The sequence below is a fragment of the Eublepharis macularius genome, chromosome 6, assembly GCF_028583425.1.
Source record: "Eublepharis macularius isolate TG4126 chromosome 6, MPM_Emac_v1.0, whole genome shotgun sequence".
Classification (NCBI taxonomy): Eukaryota; Metazoa; Chordata; class Lepidosauria; order Squamata; family Eublepharidae; genus Eublepharis; species Eublepharis macularius.
Genome location: NC_072795.1, coordinates 67,864,383 through 67,890,132, shown reverse-complemented (window position 1 = coordinate 67,890,132; position 25,750 = coordinate 67,864,383). Strand labels below are relative to the sequence as shown.

The following is a 25,750-nucleotide window of genomic DNA, read 5'->3' as shown; positions in this document are numbered from 1 at the left end:
GTCCACATTATACGAATTATATAAGATGGCGTCCCGAGTCTTCTTAGATAAAAAGTCGATAATAATCTCGCGAGGCAGCTGACGCTTCATTGCATACTTTGAAGATGTCCGCCGGACTTCCAAAATATCGCTTTTTAACTCTTCTTTAGTTGCCTTTGCGAATGATGCCAAAAGTCCCGACACCAAATCTTTTAAATTTTCACTTTGCTCCTCTTTTACATTCTGAAGACGCAGTACCGTTTGGGCACCGTCCACTTGCAATCCTATTATTTGATTCTCCAAGAACTTCACTTCTTTACTTGTTGCTTTCATGAGTACTACGTTTTCGCGTGCAGACTGCTCTGCTCCAGACGCTGTTTCTTTAATGGTTTTCACTTCACTTTCCACTGAATCAACCTTTTGCCTCATTTCATTTAACTTCGCTACAAAGGGTTGCATAGCTTCAAAGACCGCTCGTCTGACCATCTCTTCCAAAGTTTCCCCCTTCCCCTGTAACATCGCCATCACCGATTTACTCATTGCAGGGCTCTGCTTTTTCGTCGCCATCTTGGGGGGGGGCAGCTAAGTTCTGAAACTCCGTGAAGGGGAAGAAATCCGCACCTTCTTAGCTTCAACTCCCACCAATCCTTCGCATACGCTTAGAAATCAGAAGGGATTCGCTTACTTACAGGTTTTCACCTTAAATCTGCTTATTGCCATTCTCCGTGGCCCGGCCGCATGCGATGTGCTGCGCAAGTCTGCCGGCCTCCGTTGGAGCAAATGGGCAATTTACCCCCTGCATTGCTTTCAGGGGCTTCTTCCCGCCGCGCTCCAGACCCTGCCTCCCTCACTGGGAGTCCTGGAGGTTAACCCTCGCGGGTCAACCGCCCGGTCAGGCTGATCGGACGTTTCCTCCCGGACCTGCGGAGAGGAGCGTCCAACATGGCCGGGAAAACGAAACCGAATCCACTTTAGCCAATACTTTTTGATCAGCAGGAAGCTTTCCCATGAAGACCGCCATGCGATTCCATAGGAAAATCTGATAGGCTCCCATGATTGCCGAGTAATTGGAAATTTTCAGTGTAAGGGCCGCCGATGAGTATAATTTCTTGCCCAATGAATCTAGCTTCCTGCTTTCCTTGTCAATGGGTACGACATGGGAACCCTGGCGCTGATGGGTCTGCATCTCCTCAGTAATGAGGGAAGAAGGTGGAGGATGAGCAAAGAGATACGTACAGACGTCATCTCTGGTCCTATATAAAGCTTCCAGTTTACGAGATGTCGGGTAAACTGATGCTGGCTTTTCACAGATTGTGTTGATGATTTCCACTAATCCTTCTGTGAATGGGAATGAGATGGTCTGCGGATTCCCAGATTGGACATACTGCAGAATTTTATCTTTCGGCTTTGGATCTACAGCCAAAATCTCGATGTCCAGGGAACGGGCCATACGGACCATCTGTTCTGTATAGAGCCTGTAATCTTCCGTTGGAGAAATACGACCAGTCCCAATAATGATGTCCTCGGGTGACGGGTCAGACGGAGGGCTAGGGCTCGGATCTTGGTAAGGCCCGCGCTGCTGGTAGGGAGAACCCCGTCTGGGGGACCCATAGTGGGAGAACTCACTCCGTATGTCACCCCAATACTCTCTGCCAAGGGACGGGGAATAGGATCGGTGAGACCTTGCATAGAGGGAGACTTCTCTCTCAAAACCTCTCCACGGTGAATGATAGGGTAGATTCTCTCTACCAGTAAAATCATCAGCCGGCCCGGCACGGGATGCAAGAGGTGGAGCGTCAGGCAGGTCACCATCCTCACCAGAAGAATGGTATGATGGAGGAGACAGGTGCGGGGAAGGAGTCTTGGGCTTCTCCCAGAACACCTCATCAGTTTGGACCGAAGTCGATTGTCTGTGCTTCGACTTCTTCTTGGCTTTCTTCTCACCCTGAGAGGGCAAGGTACGGTCGCAGTCTCGACTCCGAGTCACCGGATCCGATGTTGTCAACGGATCCGAAGCCTCCGGTTCTGACCGAGCACTAGGCTTCGGAGCAAGGCTGAGGCGAGTCGGCTCCATATGCTTCGGAACCGATGATGTTGGTTCCGGCATCGGATCCGACGGTTCAGGAGCAGATCCGGCCAGGATGTTCGGATCCGACGAAGTCCTCTGCACCTTTGGAGTCGACATAGACGGTGGTTCCGACCTCAAGGGAGACCTGGATCGATATCGCCGCTTCCGAGTCGGATCCGACTTTGAAGGCTTCACGCAATCCAAAGTGGAGCCCGAGGCGTCTTTCGGATCCGAAATCGGAGTCTGGGTTTGTCGGAACCGATCCGAAGAGCAGGAGCGGGGGGTGGAAATGGAGCTACGGGCAGACTGTGTGGTCACCGATGGGGCTTCAACTGTCCCGCTTACTGACGACGGCCCTTTTTGAGGGGTATCCGCAACTCCCAATGCCCTCATAGCCCTCCTCCAGAGTAGGGCATTCAACCTGTTAGCCCTCTCAGCCCTGGCCTTAGGCGTAAATCGTTGGCAATGCTCACACTTCTCAACGATGTGTCCTTCACCCAAGCACTCGAGGCAAACGGAATGGCCATCCGTCCTCGTCATCTTGGTAGCGCAAGTCGAACAGCATTTGAATAAGGTTTTCTCAGCCATCTCTCGCCGAAACGAACGATCTCCTCACAAAATGGCGTTATCTTCTTCACAGCGGACAGCTAGATCTTTACCGGTCAGCAGCAAAGAAGAAACTGAGGGGAAGGGGGCGACGTCACCCAATGTCGTTCGGGCGGGAAAAGCCGCGCATGCGCATTGGTGCGTACGTGCGCCCCCTAGTGGACGTAGTCTAGAAAAGAAAAATCCGGTCGGCAGGCCTGCGCAGGCGCAGTCCCCATGTGGGGCTGCTCAGAAGATGGACAGTGAACATCACCATTAGTCTATATTTTGTTTCTTTTGTGCGAGTACTTCATCTGTCTTTGAGGAGAACAACAATGTCCCCTCAAATGGAAGATCTTCAACCTTGTTTCTAATTTCTGGTTGTAAGACAGTAGATCTTAACCAAGAATGCCTTCTAGTGACTATCCCAGTAGCCATGGCCCTTGCTGCCAAATCCACTGCATGCCTCCTAGCATTCATCTGCTGTTTCAACAGCTTAATTGCTTCAGTCTTGTCCTCTGATAATGATATTAATTGTTCTCATAAAAAGAGCTATGATCCCATTATGATCTGGTAATTCACAGTCCTTAGAGGAAAGGCAGCGGTGGAGTGCTGTCTTCTCCCTAGGGCATCTAATTTCCTTCATTCTTTATCAGAAGGTGCTGTCTGGGACCCAGCTCTATATCTTGCTTGGACTTCTTGTTTACAAGTGACAAAGGCAGCAAGTGTATCAGGTAAGAATAATCCTCTTGCTTGACGCTGTACATGGACTCAACCTTTTATGATGTAGGAGGGACAGAGGCTGGTTTCTTCCATGCAGCCTGAATTATTTCTGACTACCCTTCCAAAATTGGGAATGCTACTATAGACTATGTTTCTGAGTAAAGCCATCTTAAAAATGTATCCTTTGTTGTCCTTCTAATGTTCAGCCAGTCCTCAGGGATGTGGGTGGCAGGACTCTTAATCTAACCCCTCTTAATAACCCCTCTTCTCAGCAAGGTCTGTTGCCTGCATCCCCTCTGTCAGTAGTTCTTCACAATTTCCCTTGATTTTCACCATCCTGAATAATTTAGTATTACCTGCAAACTTGGCTGCTATACTACTCACCCCCAATTCCAAATCATTTATGAACTATTTAAATAGCACTGGTCCAAATACCAATTCCTCATTGGACTCCGTTGCTCATTTCCTTCCCTTGCAAGAATTGTCCATTTATTCCTACTCTTTGCTTCTTGCCATTTAACCAACCTCTCATCTATAAGAGTACCTATCCTCTTATCACAGAACTGTTAAGCTTACTCAGGAGTCTTGTCAAAAGCCTTCAGAAAGTCCAAGTATATGATGTCTTCCAGACCACTCTTAACTACATGCTTATAAACCTACTCAAAGAACTCCAAGTGAGGCAGGACTTCCCCTTGCAGAAGTTGTACAGCTGGAAAACAACTGCCATATTTTTCCAGCCTTGAAGCCCTGCTGGAGTAGAGCATCAGCAATCTAATCATAACACACTAATCTGTTCACCTTTTCCTCAGATATTAAGCACCAGAGAAATCCAATTGCTGAGGACAAGCGACCAAAGATCAATTACTTACAGTTCAGGAACTCAGCTGATCAGCATTTATTACACCTGTATTTACCTAAAAAGCCAGGCCAACCACTCAGCTATTATATTGCTTTGTTCTCTTCTGATTAATCAAAATGAACAAGACAAAAAAAGAAAACAAAAAATCAATTTCTCAGGAGCAAGTTTAAGACTATGGCTTGGATCCCACCTAGGTTTTTGTGAGTGCAAGGGGTAGCAAATTTAGCTGATTCATTCCACCTTCAGCAGTCCCCAAAACAGGGTTGTACTTACCTGAAACTGTTGTTTATTGAGTGGTCTTCAGTGCAGGTACACATTGGCAGACTGCACAGAAGCCACAAAGATGAACATACCCGGAATGCTGCTCCTGGGAGTTGGGTGAATACCAGGAACAGCTTGGAGAAGAATCAGAGTTCTCTTGTGGGAGTTGAGGGGATCAGCAAAAATCTAGTTGGGATCCAAGCCTACAAAAACATACGGCAGTTGAACATTCTGTCAATGTAAGGAGGAAAGCCAAAGCCAAAACAGATAGTTTACTAGAACATAGTAAACACAGAATTTATTCTACTTTATTCTGACTCCTGACAGCATTTGCCCCTTCAAACTGGACACAGGATCTTCATAAATTGTTTGCAAGACAAAACAAAATACAGACAGTGGTTGTTGTGTATCAGAAACATCCCCCTACCCAACACAATCCCAGTTGGAACAAATGGTAGCTACTTTACTGCCATTCATTTAAAATAGTTTGTATAAGTCGATGTATTGTCGAAGGCTTTCACGGCCGGAGAACGATGGCTGTTGTGGGTTTTCCGGGCTGTATTGCCGTGGTCTTGGCATTGTAGTTCCTGACGTTTCGCCAGCAGCTGTGGCTGGCATCTTCAGAGGTGTAGCACCAAAAGACAGAGATCTCTCAGTGACTGCTGGCGAAACGTCAGGAACTACAATGCCAAGACCACGGCAATACAGCCCGGAAAACCCACAACAGCCATTTGTATAAGTCATTTTTGGAAATGTGTGCTCCTCTATTCAGTGGTACCTTCTGATCCAGAAAAGTTAACCGCACGTGGGTTGGTGGACTGCAATGAGGAAGCAGTGAAATTGCTATTCCTTCCTCTTCCATCAGCAGACCTGTGCTGGTGGGAAGCCATTTTGGCCCCTTTCCCCCTCCCCACTGCAGCCCATCAACCCAAAATACCTATTACTTCACACAGGTCTTTCAATCCTGAGAATCAGCTTTCCCACGCTTGGAAGGATTGCTGGGGGTGGGATCTATGACCACCTTACAGTGTTGGATCCAACCCAATGCCGTTTAGTTGATGTAAAAGTGAGCATATGAAAGACATTAAGAAAGTGTTATGGATAAACAGTAGGCCCAAATTGGCCTGCTGTTAAGTGGGCATACACTCCTGTGCCTACACAGTGATGTCACCAAAAGTGACATCACCATGCAGCCTGCGTGCTCTGCATGTATGAGTGAAGAAAAAGAAGGGAAGAACGAAGTAAGATCCAGGTCTGCCACCCTCCCGTGGGGGGATACCAACTGTTAAATTCTTTTTAACTATGACAGGCCGTAATGCACTACAGTCTGTCAAGCATATAAAACAGGTATAGAAGAGAAATCCTCAAAGAGCTAGATAATGTTGAACATACGCACAGTTGTTGACAGGAGTTCTGTCATTCTTCCGAGAATTTGTACTTCAGGGTGGTTAAACATTGTATGAAATCAATGTAATTGTTCGTTGTCTCTGTAATCATATATTGGCAACATTTATGAAACTATATATTTATTACAAATGGTGTGTTCTCAACAGGTGTGGGAGGATATTATTTTCCTACTTCTACCAAAACTGCATATTCAAATAAACTCAAAAATCAATCAGTACTAATCAATGTCAAAAGTAAAATGTAAGATATATTTGTATTTACCTTAAGATCTACTGATTTTACCAATATTAGAAAGGAGCAATTTCAGAAACAGGATACAAATTATGTATTTCTGATATGTTTTAGCCCAAATAGTATTCTTTGTACTATTCTGACTAAAGATATTAGAGCTGGGGGGGGGAAATGAAAAAATAAACTCCCCCATCACAAGGACTTTTTGTCCATTTTTCCAATGGAAACACTGGAAAATTTGAAGGACTAAAAAAGTCCTCTGAAATATTTTCTTTTAGACTGAATATAATGCTTCTGAAGATAGGGGTTTTCATACTCAAAATGTATAGAATAAGAGGATTAACCAAAGAAAAATACAGGAAGCAGATTAAGCAAAAATTTCATAATTTTTATAAGCAATATTGTTAAGGGCAATAGCATTTATTTTGCCCTTATTGTACGCATTTCAGCTTAATGGTGGAAAGATACAGCTTTTAAATAAAGAGACACATTATTGCATATTCCTGATATATTTTAGCCCAAATAAGGAAATCCTTATTGTACGACGTCATTCCCAGTGCAACAAGGAAATAAAGGCTTCTGCGTGGGGCTCATTTGATAGAAACCAGCCCCTAAACTAGTTTGTCTCTTGCACATGGTTACCAAATTCAAGAGGCAGTGGAAGAAAGAACATCTGCAGTGCAGACTCAGCCATGTTTTCTGTTGGCCCAGATGCAATTGAGCGATTCCTGCTCACTTTAGCAAAATACCCACATGTTGTAATTTTTAGATAGGGCTTTCTGTCAAATATGGACATGACTACTTTGCTGAAACAGCTTGGTCTTCTTCAACAGAAATCACACCCTATTTGTATGCAAACATGCAACATGTGCAGAGACAGAACAGTGAGATTAAGCACAGGCTCCTTTGTTTTTCCATACATGAGGCGCATCCTGTACCTGATGTTAGACTACAGCTACAGATGAGGAATGGGAGTCAAATTCTCTGGGCCCTGGCTAGCGCTTGAGATCCAGATTATTAAATATTCGACTTGATATAAAATGGCCTTAAGCAAATCTCTCTTGTCCTGTTCCACTTCTATACGATTTAAAAACAAAATGATTGTTACAAAGACTTAATTTAAAATGCTGCAGAACACTTCAAACACCTCCAAAGCTATTTAAAAAACAAGAACTACTATAATTTTACATGCTGTTTTCTTTGGGTCATTTAAGAGTAGAGAAATTTGCTTGATTCTGACCATTTTTTACTTACTCTGGAAATCCATTAACCATTAACATAGTAATGAATATTTGTGCGGTGATTGGTTACCCAAGCAACAATGGACTGTATTTACTAAGCATGAAATTAGCATTAGAAAGTAGCTCAATGAGGAAATTAGGTGAAACTTAGCACTTGATTTTGCCAGCCAGTTTGAACAGTTACATGGATTCTGTTTAACTGTTTTATGAAAGAGAATACATTTCTGTGCCACTTCATTTAAGTAGCAAGTAATGTTTCTGAACAAATTGAAATTCTCTAGAGGAATTTTACAAGGTCTGAAAAGTCAATGCTGAAAAAATAGAAGCTTCTTTATATTATACCACAAAAGCCGGCCACAATGCAGCCTGAAAAAACAACGAAAACAGAGGAAAATTTCTAAGAGTCTGTGTCGTCCCCCCCCCCCTAAAAAAGAGGTACTGGTACTCATGATGTTCACCACCCCGGGGGTCCAAGCCTTGCCAGTCAAAAGAGGTGATGGTATTGTGTACCAGCATGTACCACTAGAAAAACAGCGCTATTAGGAAGTATTTCAGTGCAACAAGTGAGACATCCCAGGTTTAACACGTATTCAGATGAAGTGCATTGTAGACTTTGTGGGAAAGCCTCACAAACCCAATCCAGTTCTAGTACTATTGTACCTTTTCCAAAATAATGGAAGGCAAGAATCCTTTCTGCAAGAAGGTCATTCAGTACTTTTAAGCAACAAAATCCCAACAGAAATTTAATAAAATGGTAGGACATACTACTGTAAAGGATGACATGCTTTTAATATCTGTGTTGTGTTATAAGCTACATGAACATCCCTGTTCTTGTAAGCTCACTGAGAAAGGAACTAGAAACATAAATAAAAATGTGTCACAAATTATTACCACTGATATCACAGGTAGTATCCAATAGGACCACATTCTCTGACTTCTCAGAAAATGAAATACCCCTACAGAGAAGATGTCTGGATCCCAAGGAACAAAATAATAATAATGATTCACTTATTGCACAAAGAAATAGATTCACCCTGCACATTGTTTTGGTTTTCAGTGGTTTCCCATAGATCTCTAATTCATATCTAAGGAATTTTGAAGACAAATACTTAGATTTCCCCTACACTTATCCAAGGACAGTCTCTGGGAGAAGGAAAATAGGAAGAAATGTCTCAATCAGGAGTTACAAATACCAAATATCAAAGATGATGATGGGCACACAATGGTTTGGATTAGGGTGATATTCACACAGAACAATATCTTTGTAGACCAACATATGTGAGTGTTTTTTGAAATAGAAGCACTGCAAAATTACTAGGATTTTGGATTTAACTCAGTTCTGCAGTTAGTAGTTCATCCATTTGTCTGGTAGTTAATTCCTTCAAAGCAACTAGCCTGGCAAAAACAATGAACAAGTCATTTTGTGATATACAGGAACATGCATAAATACTGGAGGCTCAACATTTTGTAAGGGCTGGAATTTGTTCTGTTGTATCCGCATGTTCTTGAATTCAACTGTTTTTAAAAGGAGACCCTCCAAACCATTTTTCAAATCTTCAGTTTTTATCAGCTCTATCAATTCCTGTCCCCTAGACAGTATACAAAGTGAAAGTGCTTATACAGCAACTGGAGAACTGTTTATTCTATAGTTTCCCATACCACAACTCCAAAGCATCTGAGGTTAAAAACATGTTTTCCATACAATAACAATGAGGACAGTGTAGTGCTAACCCAGAGCTGAACAGCAAAACAGTCATATCTGCAGACGTGCACATTCTTGACCATAGCTGTTTACAGGTTTGTAATTCATAATTAATACCCCCAATGAGAAACAATCACTTGTGTTAAAGCCCTAAAGCCACAACGAGCTAATTACTAATAAAAGCTCTACAGTCTAAGTTAAGCTGTGGGAATGTCGCTAGGCACAGCAAATAACCCAATGGTGAGCAACATTTCAGTCCTCTGGACCTTTTTGGTAAACATTTGATAGTTTCCCCCTTCCCCTCCTATCCTCATATTAGACACAACTACCACTAAGGAAGCGCACTGGCAGAGGAAAAAAACATCTCTCTCAAGACCCAAGGCCACTGTGAGCCAGATCATGGATGGGAAATTAATTCTCCATGGAGGCCTGTTCAAAGCAGTTCACAAAGTAAAAGCGAGACAATAAAATAATAAAAACAATATAATAAATTATTAATACTAAAACAAGTCACAGGATTATTACTACTACTACTACTACTACCAACAACAACAACTTTCCTCAAAGGAACTCAGGAAGGTATACATCATTCCCTCCTATGTTTTATTCTCATAACAACCGTATGAAGTAGGCTAGCCTAAGAAAGAATGCTTGTAACTGTATATAATGAGTTCAAACTCCAATTGTTTAGATAATCAAAAACAGTGTAAATAAAAAACAACTATTTACATGTATTAGCATGTGATTCCCCAGGGAAGCATTCCTGAAGGTCTAAGGTCGATAGTGTCTTAGATACATTTATTAGGTATTGGTAGTCATCCACCTTAAATAGGTGAGTTGACTGTTCAAGAATAGCATTTTTTTCCTTCTCCTCCTTCTCAAAAAGGAACTCCCCTTCTTCCCTGCCCTCACTCTCTGAGGACTGATCATCAGCCCATCGTGGGGTCTTATTAGTCTTAGCCTGGTGGCCACTTTTGTGCTGCCTTGGTTGACCCCCTCCTGTTGGGGTTTCCCTGTTCTGAGAGTGGCTGTGGAAGAGGGTGCCAAAGGGGCCCTGCAGCTGAATGATGCAGCTTCTGACTGGCAGAAATTGCCTATCTTCTCCCTCATTGTTTGCCTCAGTAGGACCAACAGTTCCAAAGAAACTGATAAAGGGGCGGCAGGTACATTACACCCATGTGTTGAGAAGCCCCGGGGTGCTGTTGTAAGTCCTGATCTGCATAGAAAAGTCTTGCCATGGTTTCTCCCACTGGGAGGCTGGCAAGCACGTCACTGGAAGCCACCGTTAACATGGTTTGGTTTGCACCATCTTTTCCCACCAGAGTTTCAGAGTTTTTGTTGGGATGCTGCGCTTAGCCACCTGGCAGAGGCATGATGTTGACTCTGGCTCCCATTCAGAGAGACAGGGCCGTTTGATGCTCTGGCTTGCCTCTGGCACCATTGAAATACTGGGGGTTCATGCAAACCTTGAAGGCATGCCAGCGCCGGTATCGTTATTCCCTGCCATCTGGAAGACAGCCCTGGGGAAACTTGCTTCATCGCCCTCCATTAAACTGTCTTCTGAATTTCTGGGATCCATCTATGGTCTTCTGGGCTTTAGAGCCCCACTTTCTGATCTGGTCTCCCAGAGAGTAGATAAAGAAAAGCGGATAAACAGTGAGAGAAGGATTGTAGAGAATAAAGTAGGGTTATAATCTATTCTAAAAGACTGTAAGAAGAGTAAAGTAGAAGAGAGAGAGTAAAGAAAGGTTGAGGGGAAACGATCAAGATTTAGGACTGAAGAGGAAAGCCATTATGGCAGTTAGAATGTAGCAGAGCAAGCCTGCTACTAGACTGGAGGTAGGAACGAAACTGAGGAAGGGTGGTCCCACGTGGCAAACAGGAAAAAAGAAGAATTTAATTCCTGCCTCCCTGATTGAATGGTGGGCATCACCCAAGATGGCCTCCATCTCAGAGGAAAAAAGACCATGCACTGGTATACGCGCAGTCATGCCATACAAGACTTCATTCAACCAAAAAACTTCTCAGCATCAATTACGTAACTGTTTCAGAACTTAAGTTTTAACAGGATTTGGCAGAACTCTTAAAGAGACTGAATTAGTTAATCACAATTAGCAGAAATGTTTAATTTGGCATTCAATATCTACAGTAGCATTTCCTGCAATTTAAATCATTCAGTAAATAATTTAATCGGGAGAAAGTACACTTCCTTGCTTGTGTGAATAGGCAGTTTCAAAACTGAAGACTTATTTTATGATCCAGTCAAAGAAGAAAAAGGCATAAATAAAAGTACTGATTTGCTGACACATTAGTGAAGAGAAGTGGCGAAGAGATCTGGGAAAATAGGTAAGCAATGTGTCTGGTACACAGCGATGTGTCAAAATTCAAACTGGGAGGCTTAAAATGCAACCTCCCTAACACAACACTCAAGTCCAATAACACCTTAAAGACAAACAAGATTTCCAGGGCATAAACTTTCCAGAGTCAAGCTCCCTTCATCAGATGATGACTCTTGAAAGTTTATACCCTAGAATCCTGTTGGTTTTTAAGATGCTTCTGGACTCAAATCTTGCTCTTTTACTGTAGGTCAATGTGGTAGCTATGAATGGAGCCTTAAATCTCAGGTTGGACCTCCTACTCACTAGTAGCACTTCTTTCTTGTCAGGATTAAACGTTCCATTTCTCATTTTACAATTTTGAGGAAGGAACAGGTCCATAGTCGGGGGTGGGGGCGCTCTTTGTTCTGGCTTCTGAATGTTCAAGATGCAGGTCACTCTCTCGTGCCAATTCACTCACTATGTGCTCCATCAGTATGTTTTGTCTGCTTCCCCCTGTTGGATTATAATCAATGTTAAGCAGGACATCAGCAGAAGTTCCTTCACTTTCAGAGAATTAAACCGGACTAAAAGGCAACCATTATGGTTTTTTAAATTGAAGTATTCTATTCCATTCTTGATTAGCAAGCCCTTGACAAGAAGGTGCAGAAAGGGAATAGTCCTTTCTCTTTGTCCTGGTTTGATCCACTCCACACTCCCAATCCAGGAGCTGGCTCTTCATAGCAATTCAAAGTCTTGCTGAACAGGAATTAAGATGAAATGGAAGGAGGGGAAAGAAAGAGGAGTGAGCTGTCTGGAGCCAAGAGGTCCACATGCAGTCAAATTAAATATCAAGTTTTAATTTTGCTGCCATGGGATTTAGAAACGGCAAGAAACATAATTTGCTTTAATTGGGATTTTTAAAAATAACACTCACCTACACAACTAATGCTGCCCAACAGTACTGCTAGGTCAAAGCTAGGTAAGTAATAAAGAAAACATAGTCTGTGATTAGAACACAGAAGCAGAGGCAGGAGATGAAGTTCACTTCCAAATAGCTTCACACTGGCCAGCTCCTGGAGTAAATGCCTTAAAATATTATACATGCATGATCATCACATAAGTCCTATACAACAGTGAAATAGTTGTAAGTTGCCACCCTGAAGATATCATTAGCCAAACATATTCAAAACCTGCTTCCTGCAAACTCTTTTCTTTTCATTGACCAAGTAACTTAAAATGAAATATTGACCTACTGTGATCTTCCTTCCACTCAAAGGTATAAAGGCCACCCTTGACTGATGAGTGATTGCTCCCTTCAGGACAGGAGTCAGAACAAATCACAGTTTCCAGTGACAACCAATGAGAGGCGCTCTCCTCCTCCTTTGATAGTTCTAATACTTCCAGACCAAGAACTAATTGTGAAAAAAACTTTTTAAAAATCTAGAGAGAAACAGAATAAATGACACCCAGAGGTGTCAATAGTTGAAGATTTAACTATACACAAAAACTTTGCTGAAAGGAAATCAGAGGTATTGTGAGCAAGAACAGACTATGATTCCAATGAGATGGTAGACAACACTGCAACACTTCTTGACAATTGTGATAATCTTAAGAGAAAGTCGGGGTGGTTCAAGGATGCCTCCACATCTCTGAATAGAAAGAATAATCATAACCATTCTCATTCAGTGAAAGAAGACACCCTTGACACACAGGCTGTCCAAAAGCAGTAAACCAGGCAGGAAAGATTGTCTTTCAAATCAAGACCCACAGCACCTGCTACAATGCCCTATGCCTCAAGAAAACATCCGCCAAAGTGACAGAGTGGATTTCATGTTTAGTAAATGTTGAGACAGGTGCCCCATGTTGCTACCTTACAAATGTCTTCAAAAGAAGCATTAGATTCTAGTGCTGTTAACATAGCTGCTCTTCAGACAGAATAAGCCAAGAATGTCTCTACTCCCCCAACTCCTTATCAAGTGGAACAACTAGCTATTGTTAGATGATTTTCAAAACCTATACATAAGGAAAGCTGAATTGATTGGGAGCTTGCTTGCTTATTTGTTTGTTTGTTTGTTTGCATTGTTTATAGTCCGCCTTTCTCACTGAGGCGGATTACACAGTATGAGGTTAATACAATCAGTATCAAGTACATTTCAATACAATACCATAAGGTAAACAGATACAAGTTTCAAAGACATAGCATTAGCAAGGATCCAAGACAGAGTAGAAAAAATACTGGAGCAAAACATAATCAATTCTAGGACTAACATTAGACAACATGGAGCGCTGGTTGTACATAGGAGTACATATTTAAAGAAGCAGATAATATATAAGGCAAAAATAATGATGAAGTCTATGACCCCCAACTCGTTAGTGAAGCATCTGAGACCCTATCCCTATAATACAGCCCTCCCATTTCAGTAAAAAGCCTTTTTGAATAGTTTGGTTTTGCATCGTTTATGGAAAGCCAGGAGAGTGGGGGCTTTTCTGACTTCCTCAGGCAGGTCATTCCACAGGATAGGGGCCACCACAGTGAAAGCCCTTGTACAGACTCCCTGCGTGTGAACAGCTTACCTTTGAGCAAGATATTTTTATAGACTCATGTAATTGCTTTCCTTTAATTAAATATGTAACTGTAATAGACGGCATAATTTTCTGTTGTTAGTCCATGTTTAAGACACAAAATAGTTATGCTTTAATAAAAGATTAAAATGGAAGCAAAGTTTCTCTAATAGTGTCACGTGCACTAGACCCACAATAAACCTTTTGTCAGGAATTATATGACCTGATATAGGAAAGCTAACTAGACACCTACGATTTTCTAAATGCACACATATATCTGAATCAGGCCTAACCAGAATCACTCAAAATAGCATGCAAGAGAGCTTAATAATTGCTTTTAACTTTGCAATTAGCCAACACCATTTCTCATTTTTATGACAGTTATTTCATAACTGTGCTATTACAAGCAATATGGTAAGATTATGAACACACACAACTTTGTATGCTGCCACAGAATCCACAGTATACAAACAAGAAATGGTTAATCTGAAAAGAAAAGATCAACATTTCAATGGACAGTAGCCCTGAGAAACTTCAACAGTGCTTTGATTGTTCACTCTGGACAGCCTGGCACTGCAAATGAATTTTACGTTTAATAAACCCACTACAGATCAAGTTTCAAAACAATAACAACAAAAAGTAGCATAATGTTACCTGTATTCTCAGTTAAAATGGGAAATTGAAATTCCAAACTAATTGGCTAGTATCAACTCTATAAAGAAAGTGGATATTATGGAAATTACAACCCTTCCATACTTACCCTTCAAATTAATGCTGCCTCAGTCCTAAACCCAAGTGATTTCAATTAAACATATTACCATACTTAAGATTAGAGATGGGCACGAACTGCATTACGAACATCAAAAACCCACGAAAATGGCGATCGCCCGATCGTGACCCAGCGGATCATGATTGGCCACGGCCAACGAACCTGCGGTCAGGAGAGGCCTGGTTCGGGGCGTTCAGGCTCGGTTCTGGAAGCCACTCAGGCACCAGCAATCTATTCCCCTGGCAACGGAGCCAGGGGAATGCCTGAGATCTGTCTGCCCTCCTTCTGTCACCCTGGAAACCCGAATGGAAGCCCAGCTTTCCTTGATCAGCAGGGCTTCCTTCCAACCACGGAGCTGCAAAGCACTTACAAGTTGGGAGAAGACACCCAGGGGAGGGAGGGAGGGGGAAGGGGTGTTCTGTAGCCATGGGCAATCTCATCCCTGCAAACCCTGACAGGCAGCTCTGATGGCCAAACACAGACCTCCTGTGTTTCTGAATGGGACCCATGCTTATAAATAGCCATGGTCTCCCAGGCTGGGTTTCACTTTCTGCTAGCAGTGGAGTGGGACAGGGCTCTTGCCTGCCACTAGCTAGCCTTTGGGGAGAGAGACTGAGAGAGTACAATTGAGCTTGGCTTTGGGGGATAGGGATCTATCTCCTCTGGTTCCAGGGCTGCTGCCTGGCTCTGGGGCCAAGCTCAGTGGGTACCTCGGCTGAGGGCTCACATTGATTATTAATCAGTGCCTAATCTGTTCAGGTCTGTGGGAGTGGTAGGCTAGGGCTCTAGTCCCTCCCTCCCTCTGGTGCCAGGGCTGCTGCCAAGCCCTGGGGCCAAGCTCAGTGAGTACCTCGGCTGAGGGCTCACATTATTATTAATCAGTGCCTGATCGGGTCAGGTCTGTGGGAGTGGTGGGCTAGGGCTCTAGACCCTCCGTCCCTCTGGTGCCAGGGCTGCTGCCAGGTCCTGGGGCCAAGCTTGGTGGGTACCTCAGCTGAGGGCTCACATTGATTATTAATCAGTGCCTGATCTGTTCAAGTCTGTGGGAGTGGTGGGCTAGGGCTCTAGTCCCTCCTTCTCTCTGGTGCCAGGGCTGCTGCCAGGCCCTGGGGCCAAGCTCAGTGGGTACCTCGGCTGAGGGCTCATATTATTATTGATCAGAGCCTGAGCTGGTCAGGTCTATGGGAGTGGTGGGCTAGGGCTCTAGCCCCTCCTTCCCTCTGGTGCTAGGGCTGCTGCCAGGCCCTGGAGCTAAGCTCGGTGGGTACCTCGGCTGAGGGCTCACATTATTATTAATCAGTGCCTGATTGGGTCAGGTCTGTAGGAGTGGAGGGCTAGGGCTCTACCCCTCCTTCCCTCTGGTGCCAGGGCTGCTGCCAGGCCCTGGGGCCAAGCTTGGTGGGCACCTCGGCTGAGGGTTCTCAGTGTCATCTCCTTCTCCTCAGGGGTTGTTTGCTGGCGCTATGAGGCTCCGGGTGGGGGACAAGAGTGGTCGTGGGGGGAAATGCAGAGATTGTCCCGGTTGCAGCACAGGAAGCAGTGCTGTGCAGGGCTCTGGAGCAGCAGAGACTCCCACTCCCCCAACATCACCAGTTGAGGCTGTGGAGGAGGCTGAAGAGCTCTTGCTAGGGGCAGCAGAGGAACTTCTAAAAAATGTTGGGGAGGAGGAGGCAGAGGAATCCTTGGAGGAATGGTTTGGGTTCGAGGAAACCTCCAGCCCGTCCCCATCCCAAACTACCGGTAGTGCTGTCCCTGCCTGCAGTCCACCCACCACTCCGTCTTCCAATGCCAGCACCGTGGCACAGCCAGCAGCAACCCTTCGTCCTCCCTCCCCTGGAACTGTAGGTGGGTCACAGTTTAACCTCAATGTTTGGAGGCACTTCCGGGCCCTTGCTAATGACCCCCGCGTGGTGCAGTGTTGTGTGTGTGAGGGCCTGGTGCGCAGAAGCAACGACCCGCAGCACCTGTCATCTTTGGCCCTGACTCAGCACCTGAAGAGACACCACCTGACCCTGTGGTCTTCGTCCTTGGGCAGCGAAACATCTGTCAGGGGGAAACCGAGAGCCACCATCTCATCTGATCTGGGATCGATGGGAGGGTCTCCGGAATGCACCCCGAGCAAGAAGCCTTGCCCCGAGGGTGCGGCTGGTGGGAGCGGAACGGTCAGGCAGGCCTCCCTGGGGGAAGCTGTTCCATCGGGGTCAGGAGTGGTGCCTCTGAAAAGGGTGAGATCAAGGGCTCAGGAGGCGGGCGTTCGTGTGGTGGCGCAGGTGATCGCCCTGCAAGGCTTCCCCCTATCGGTCATGGAGGGCGTGGGCTTCCAACTGCTGCTCCAGCACTTTGCCCCATGGTTCTCCATGCCATCACGGCGCACCGCTGGGTGTCGAGTCGTGCCCACCCTGTACGAGGCAGTGTGAGACATGGTGCGCAGAGACCTGTTGGCTGCCCAAGGCAGAACAGTGCACTTCAAGGCCGACCTGTGGAGCGGCTGCCATCACGGGTACCTCGCCATCACCGCCCACTGGTGGCAACCAGTGGACCTCCGCCTCCCCAGGCCAAGATCTGGCAGCTGTAAAAAGGTGCCCAGCTTGAGCCCGGGCTACAGGGTGGTTCTCCTTCAGGCCTGGGGGATGGACGAGGTCTACACTGGGAAGAACATCCCCACCACCGTCAAGGCGGCTCTGAGGGAGTGGACGTCCGGGGTGGAAGAGTTTTTCCATGGCTTCATGGTCATGGATGTGGGAGCCAACATGTTGGCAGCCCTGAAAGAGGCATCCCTCTCGGGCCTGGTGTGCATGGCGCACAAGCTGCACCTCGTGATGCAGGACATGCTCGGGCTGGGGAGAAAGCCGAGGGACAGCTGGGACAAGGGAACCTTGCAAACGCACAGTCTGCTGGACAACTGCCGTCGCATCGCTTCCCACTTCTCACACAGCATCAACTCATCCTGCGAGCTGCTCCAGAGGCAGGGGGAGGAAGGAGATCCCGAGCACCAACTGTTCCAGGACATGCCCACCCGCTGAAACTCCACCTACAAAATGATATGTCGTCTGGTGGAGCAGAAGTGCGTGGAGCAAGACATCTTGTCCTCTTCGGATGTGCTGAGGAGGGGAGAGGAGTTCAGCCTCAGCTCCATGGACTGGAGAGTCCTTGCACAGATGTCCCGGATTCTGAAACCGTTCAAGGATGCCATAGAGCTCTTGTGCTCCTACCAGGCCATCCTGGGTCAGGTCCTCCCTCTGATCCACGGCCTTGACCAGTTTATGGCCCAGGAGCTCCAGCAAGGGCAAGAGCTGCTCCCCAGGGTCCGGGACTTTGTCCGGAGGATCCAGGCCTGCATTGCCGAACACCTGCATCCTCTCCGCCGCGAGGTGCCCTACCAACTTGCCTCCCTCTGTGACCCCCGCATCAAGGGCAGCATCGCCACGCAGGTGGGTCAGATGCAGCACTGGAAAAAGGAGCTCCACAGAGCAGTGCTCCATTTCCAGAGACAGAGGGCAGGAGAGAACAAACCGGAACTGTCGATCGTCGTCACCAACATCCTTTCCTGCCCTCCCACCAGCGTGCAGAGCGAGCAGGTGTTCTCCTACCTGGGAGACCTCCTCCGTCCCTGCCGCGACGTCTGCACCCAGACCTAGTGGACATGTTGATGTTCATCAAGGTGAACCTCAACCTACTGGGGCACCCTCCCATGGACCTGGACCGACCCGGGCTCTGAGCCACCCTGGGGTGGTAGCCGCCCCAGCTTGTCCACAGCGGGCTCAAGCCTCCCTCAGTTCTCGGGGCTGCTTCCATGGATGGTGACCCTTTGCCCTCCTCTCCCAGACAAGTTCCTGTTCCCTCTTCACACCTCTCCCTCTCCAGATCTGCTCAGATGCCTCCCAACCTCTCCTTTCTTTCCATCCCATCCTTTCCGCGAGGGCAGGAAAGTGCCGTGCTGCCAGCTGATGCTGCTTCTACCCAAGAGGAACAGCTCGGCCGCTGTTGCTGATGTGAGAGTGGCACTGTGCGGAACCCCCCCCCTTTCCATGGGCACCTGGTGTCCCCTCTGAGCAGGGGGGAATGGGTCTCTCCCACCCTTTCCATGAGGGCAACAAGGTGAGTGTTGTCAGCTGCCGCCGCTTTGGACCACTAGGGGGGGCTCAGCAGCTCATGCTGAGCTTGACAGGTTTGAGCCGCACGGTACCCCACCCCTTTGCATGGGCACCTGCTGTCCCCTCTAGGCAAGGAGGAATGGTTAATGCCGCCACAACGAGTCACGTCCTCTCCGCAAAGGCAGGAAGGTGGTTGAGGTCCGCCGCTGCTGCTTTTGGGCATGAGGGGCAGCTCAGGAGCTGTTGCTGGTGTTAGCGTGGTGCCGCACGGTACCCCCCTTTCCATGGACACCTGCTGCCCCCTCTGAGCAGGGGGGAATGGGTCCCTCGCCCTCGCACCCTTTCCGTGAAGGCCGGACGGTGGGTGCTGTATGATGCTTCGGCTTTGGGACACAAGGGACAGATCAACTACTGTTGCACATAAGATTGTACGTCACGGTGGCCCCTGCCAACAGCAGCAGTGGTCCCCTCTGGGCAGGAGTGAATGAGTAATGCCACCACAACCAGTCACATCCTTTCCGCGAAGGCAGGAATGTGTGTACTGTTGGCTGCCGCCACAGAGTAGCTCAGTTGGAGATTCAGAGGAGGCCTCGCGGCTGTTGGTGGATCTTCCTACTTCCCCTCCAAATGGCATCTCCTCTCCCTCTCGTCCTTTCTGGCAAGGCCGGAAGGTGGGTGCTGTCAGCTGCTGCCGCACTGTTCCTCAGTGGGACCCTCGGGTGAGGACCCTCGCTTGCTGGGGGATCAGGCCCCCGTCCAAATGACATGTCCTCTCCCACTCACGGCGGGAATACCCGTGCGCTCCTCTTTGACCTGGCGGGCAGGCACATGGGGGGTGCCACCGGCGAGCGGCCAGACCCCTCGCCCCCTAAAGGGGAAGTGGCTTGTTGCTGCTTCTACGTGGCCGCTGGGCCCAGCGGCCGCCGTCATCACCCTCCTTCCAGCCTGCACCGGGAATACCAGCGCGCTTCACTTTGGCCTGGCAGTTGCAGGGGGATCTTCCCACTTACCCCCTACATGACAGGTCCTCTCCCTCCCATCCTTTCTGGCAAGGCATGAAGGTGTGTACTGTTGGCTGCCGCCACAGAGTAACTCAGTGGGAGCTTCGGAGGAGGTCTCGCGGCTGTTGGTGGATCTTCCCACTTCCCCTCCAAATGACATCTCCTCTCCCTCCCGTCCTTTCCGGTAAGGCAGGAAGGTGGGTGCTGTCGACTGCTGCCACACTGTTCGTCAGTGGGACCCTCAGGTGAGGACCCTCGCTTGCTGGGGGATCATGCCCCCGTCCAAATGACATGTCCTCTCCCACCCATGCCGGGAATACCAGCACGCTCCTCTTTGACCTGGCAGGCAGGCACATGGGGGGTGCCGCCGGCGAGCAGCCAGACCCCCCCGCCCCCTAAAGGGGAGGTGGCTCATCACTGCCTCCCCGTGCCTGCCAGGCTCGGTGGCCATCAGCCTCAACCACGTTCCTGCCCTCGCTGGGAATACCAAGGCACTCCACTTTGGCCTGGCAGGCAGGCACATGGGGGGTGCGGCCAGCAAGCGGGCAGACCCCACGCCTCCTCCCTGTGCCCGCCAGGCCCAACGGCCGCCGGCATCACCCACCCTGTATCGTTGGGAACAGCGGCGCACCCCGCTTTGGCCTCCACGAACCACGATCCGGTTCAGTTCAGGAATGGGAGATGTTCGTTGCTGTTCGGGAATTCGGGATTGTGGTCTGTACCAAACCACAATCCACTGGTTCGTTAATTTTTTTTGGTTCGTGCCCATGTCTACTTAAGATAATAGTTTAGAGAGAGAGAGAGACGAGACACTGATAGAGACCATTAGTATGTGGAATATAACTAGCTAAAAAGCTTGGAAAATGAATTCGATAAGGCAAACTTGATTCTTATTGTCAAATCACATTGAATCCAGGATATTAGACACTAGTATCAAATTATTTGTACAAAGATCTAAAATTGTTCCTTATGAGAGAATCAAACTTTGTACAAAGCTAGAATATATATCTGTCATACAACAAGCATGCTTGACAGGCCTCCTCTATTCATTTTTATGGAACATGAAGCCTAATGAGGATGAATTTGGGTATCTGCTCCACAAATATGTTCTTCTTATGAACAATTTAATATATATTCAAATCTAAGCCAACACCAACATTGCAAAAGTTGCAAAACTATCAAGCGATCTAAAATAATTTTGTCATCTGTTACAAAGTCTTCCTAGGTAATATTGAGCATTCATAAATTTAATATTAGATAAAGCAAACACCATAAGAGACGCAAAAGGATATTTTAATCAAGAGAAATCTTACATGACTTAGAAAGGATGGCTCTGCTAATTCTGAATAGCACTGGTGGCTTGAAGGGAACCTTGGCGTTAGCTGGCTTCTAGAATTTCTGTGACCGTTGACTCTGGTCTTCTGTAGCTGCCATGATGGAACACAGAGAGCTTTTGAAGAGCTTATCTATTTATATTTTTACATTGTTCATTTTGAATTCCCAGTAAAATAAAATATTCATTCTAAACTTCTAATTTTCTTCTGACTGAATTGGGGGAGGAGGGCAAAGTTATGGTTCACCTAGGGCACCAAATAACCTTGTTCTGATCCTGTCCCAAGCACCATCTTCCCTTCTGCAGAGCCCAGGCTGATTCCACATAGCACACTTCAAGCCGGTGATGCTGAGCGTTCATGTCGATCAGTGCTGAAACAGCTTGGGGTCCCATCATTCTGCACTGCGCAACCTCAAGGTGATTTGGTGTTTGCTAACAAGTTGAGATGTGTCTGTTTGGAGTAACATTTTGTGGGGGCTGGAACTGATGTCATTTACTATTATTATTATTTTTTACGCATGCATCGTAACATTGCAATATTGGAGTCCATCCCCCACTCCCTGTATTTGCTGATTGGGTTGTACTGTGCCCACTGGAGAGGCAATTGGTGGCGGAGTTCTGAGGGGAAATGTCATTTTTGATGCTTGTTCCACTCTCATTTATTTTCTTTTAAAGCCAGGCCAGGAAAGGGTTAAAATGCTGCTCCTTCATTCCCTCATTGCTTTGTTTCACAAACCCTTGAGGGAAGAAGAAAAAAGCAGCCATTTAACCGTAAAGCCAGGAGGAATGAGTTGTAACATTACTGCTTTTAAAGCCAGGAGCAATGAGCAGTTATAACTTATTCATTGCTTTGGGGGGGGGGGATATGAGTGCGCACACCCTTGAGGAAGGAAGGGAAAAGCAGCCATTTAACCCTTTCCTCGTTTTTAAAGCCAGCAGGGAATAAGCAGCATTAGGAATTGTTTCTGGTTTTGAGAAAAAAAAGAGAATGTGTGCATACTCAGGAGGAAGGAAGTGAAAGGAGAAGCAGTCTTATGACCTTTACCTCACTTTACTGACAAAAATGGTGGAAAAGGAGTACAGAGTGCTGAGGAGGATGTGAGTGGTTACCAGCAGACTGACCAATCAGCTCCTGAGGGAAAAGAAGAGGGGGGCTCAAGAAGCAGAGCGGGAGTTTTTGATTCTGCATGGACATAACATACACCAGCAGCAACTGGGCAACGGTTTCCAAAAAAAGCACGGAATGTCTGTAGAGGAGAAAAAACAGGGAAAAGACAGGCAAAACCCGTTTCTGCTTCCCATGATGCCCTCGCACGTGCGGAACTCTGGAGAACATGGGAAGCAGAATAGATTTGAAACACTGTAAAGTGACCATGCGGAAAACACTCCAGACTGTTCTCTAGTTTACTGAGAAGCTTCAGCCAATAAAGTGCTTGGCTGGAGCATAAGAGCCAGAAAACTTGGAGAGAATGCAACCAGTGAGAATGTATTATCGTGCCTACTCAGTGGCAGTGGCAGCAGTAAGTAAACTGACTTCTTTGCAACAGTTGCATTGCTCAGTCATCCAGCTGAGTTTTCAGGGTTGTGATGGGGCTCTTATCCCAGGCCCTGAGGATCAGTACCCCAAATACATATTTACCTCCTGTAACTCTTTTGCATGGCATTCTATAGATAAAATCACTTGTATGAGCATTGACTTAGATTCTACAGCTGGTTCAGTTCAACCTCAGGATGCCACTGGAGCATAGTCTGGTCTTAGACATATGCCTCTTACATCTTGGACCCACTCAATCAACATGGTAGCCATGAAGGGCAGAGGTCAAATCTAGAAGTGATCGGCTGCAAATTTCTATGCAGCTTTTCCGCTTTAGTGGCCTTCCTAACTGAAATTCATCCATACATCTAAGACGAGACTATGCTGGAGGATGTAGTCAGGCCTAATTTTGCAACCAAATATGCTTGGTTGCCCTGACTAATAATCTTCAGCAAGAGATTGACAGGGGAGTGCAACCCTGCCAATTTTCCTGGACATCTTGGTGGCTTCCATTATTGATCATGTTAGTATTCTGGAGAGGCTGGCTGGAGTAGGAATGAGGGTACTCTGGTTTGGTGAGTTGGCTCTTGCATGATGGGCAGACTCCAGAAGGCGATATTAGAGAACCATGACATTTATGCTATGGGGTCATGTAGGGGTCCTTCTTGTCTCCCACGATGGGTAGAATCTACAAGAAACCTCCAGGAGAGATAATCAGAGGATTTAGATGAAGGTATCACCAATATGTGGATGACACCCAGTTCTATTTACTTAACAGCAAAGTTGAGTAGATCTTACCAGCTGCCTGGAGAATGTAATGGGATGGATAATAGCCCATAAACTGAAGCTCAATCTAGACAAGACTATGGTGCTTTTGGTCAATGACAGCTGCTCATAGATTAAGGATTCACCCTCCTTGGTCCAAAATGCAGCAGTAAAGCTACATCATGAATGTGCTAATAGGAATTGTATCACCTCTTCCCTGAAAAATCTGGATGAGCTGCCCAGGCATAAATCAAAGTGCTGTTTCTTAAAGGCCTTTAATGGCTTGGCATCAGGGTACTTGAAGGGCTGCTTCCTCTCAGCTATCCAGCCTGCCAATTAAGATCCTCTTTACAAACCCTGCTTTCTGTGCCCTTACCTACAGAGATGAGGCATGTGGTGACCAGGGACAGGGCTTTCTCAGTGGTGGTATTTTGTCTGTGGAATGCCCTTCACCTTCAGGCTCACCTGGTGCCAACTATACTCTTTTTTAGGAACCAGGCTAAATCGTTACTTTTTACCAAGGCTTTTAATTAAGGTAAATTGATCTTTCAAATTGTTTTTACAGTCTCCTCTAGCCTGTTCTATGAGACTCTTTTTAAGCTAATAAGAGTTTATGCTGCACTTACGTTCTGGTTGGGGGTTTTAATGCTATGTTAATAGTTTGTTAAAAACACCAACAGATAAAATTGGTTTAAAATTATGTTTTACTTGAAAGCCACCTCATGCAAGTTTCCTGCAAAGGCAGCATAGAAATGTTCTAAATACATAAATAACTAAATAAATGACAGCCTTTTGTTGTAAGCACAACACCTTGGTAAAAACAAACTACATATGTAGAGAGAGCAATCCTAAAGAGGAATACTTGGAAGTAAGCTCAATTTTATTTTTAAAAACATAAGAAGAGCCCCCCTTACTGGATCAGACAAGTGGTCCATCTAATCCAGTATCCAGTTTCACATGGGGGCCTGCCAATTGCTCTGGTAGCACAGAGGCCCTTTACTCACTATGGCTAATAGCTATTGATGGACCCATCCTCCATAAAATGAAGCTTAGTCCCAGAAGAGTGTTCTTAAAATTGCAGCCAACCAGCCACACACAAACCAAACAATTTTAAGCACAGGGTAAGCAGGATAGATCTTGCCCAGCACCTAGAAGATGAAGCCAGGAATACAACCTTCAGGAATGAGTTCAACAGGAAAGGTTGCAACTACATAAAATATTTTCTCTAGTTAACACCTGTCAAACTTCCAGAATACAAGCATTCACACATGGGCCTCCAATTATGATCTCAACCTGCTGAGCAATCTGATATAAAAAACAACAGGTATTTCAGACAACCTGGCCCTAAGACATCTAGAGCCCTAAAAGTTCAGTGCTATCACTCTGAATTGTGCCTGAAAACAAATGAGAAGCTAATACAATGTTAAGAGTTTTTCCTCCTAGAGCTACAGAGTGCATTAAGCTACCCTTTCCAGCTTTTTTTCTGCCCTCCCCACAATACACACAAATACCTGCTTCATTCAAGTTCCTGCTTCCAAGTCCAGTGTTCTCTTCCCTTTTCTTTACTCACCCCTCACATTACCTTCCTATCGCTATGTTTCTTACATCTTGGAGTTTGTTCAGATTTCAAATCCTCTTCTTCACTACTTGCCTGAAGAGCTATGCTTGTCCTTACAAGATTGTGAGAAATCTTAGTCCCTGTCAAACTCACAAAAGTTCAATTGTTCTTAAACATACTACTGACAGCACTTACATTCTCCTAAAGTGAGAATTCTGGTGTACATTCTTCAGTATAACAGCAACTCAGCTAATAGCTAGGGAGATACCACCACTATCAAAGTTTTGCTTAGGATATTGTAATACAAATGACCAAATGGGTTTGGAGAAAGTAAAGCAAGAAATCCTGAGCTCTATTGTGTTAGCCATCATACCTGCTCCTGTGCACCAGGATTTGTGACATTCATTCAGTTCAGCCACCACTCAATCATGCAAAATTGATATCTGAAATATCAGTTAACATTTATACGATTTGTGCTGTATACATATGATATAAATACAGTCAGGGTTTTTTTTCTGGAAAAAGTGGTGGAACTCAGTGGGTTGCCCTCGGAGAAAATGGTCACATGGCCGGTGGCCCCGCCCCCTGATCTCCAGACAGAGGGGAGTTTAGATTGCCCTCCAAGCCGCCAAGCGGTGCAGAGGGCAATCTAAACTCCCCTCTGTCTGGAGATCAGGGGGCGGGGCCACCAGCCATGTGACCATTTTCAAGAGGTTCCGGAACTCCGTTCCCCCACGTTCCCCCTGAAAAAAAGCCCTGA

General features: G+C 46.1%; 1 protein-coding gene across 1 annotated transcript in view; it reads right to left on the bottom strand.

Moving 5' to 3' along the window:
* CNNM2 (cyclin and CBS domain divalent metal cation transport mediator 2) overlaps positions 1-25,750 on the bottom strand; it is a 199,330-nt gene that overhangs the window by 121,484 nt on the left and 52,096 nt on the right. The window lies entirely within an intron of this gene.